Genomic DNA, 392 nt, shown 5'->3' with positions numbered 1-392 from the left:
GGGGGGGTTTTTTTTATTTTATAGAAAATATAATATAATAATGATACTAATAAAATAATATATAAATATATATATTAAAAAATATATATATTAATATATATAATATTATAATAAAATATGTTTGTGTTAAAATTAATAATAAAATATATATAAATATAAATTAAAATAGTAAAAGTAATTTATATTAGTTTAATATATATTAATATATACTTTTATTATACTATATCTATTATATATAGTTTTAGATAAATATTAGATATATAATTTTATAATTTTTATAATATATATTTTATATATAATATATATATTTTATATTTTTATTTGTTGTGTAATATATAATATATAATAATATATTATATAAAATTAAAATATATATTTATATACTTATAGTG

The sequence above is a fragment of the Penaeus monodon genome, chromosome 28 (assembly GCF_015228065.2).
Source record: "Penaeus monodon isolate SGIC_2016 chromosome 28, NSTDA_Pmon_1, whole genome shotgun sequence".
In the NCBI taxonomy this organism is placed as follows: Eukaryota; Metazoa; Arthropoda; class Malacostraca; order Decapoda; family Penaeidae; genus Penaeus; species Penaeus monodon.
Note: the sequence above shows the minus strand (reverse complement) of the source record.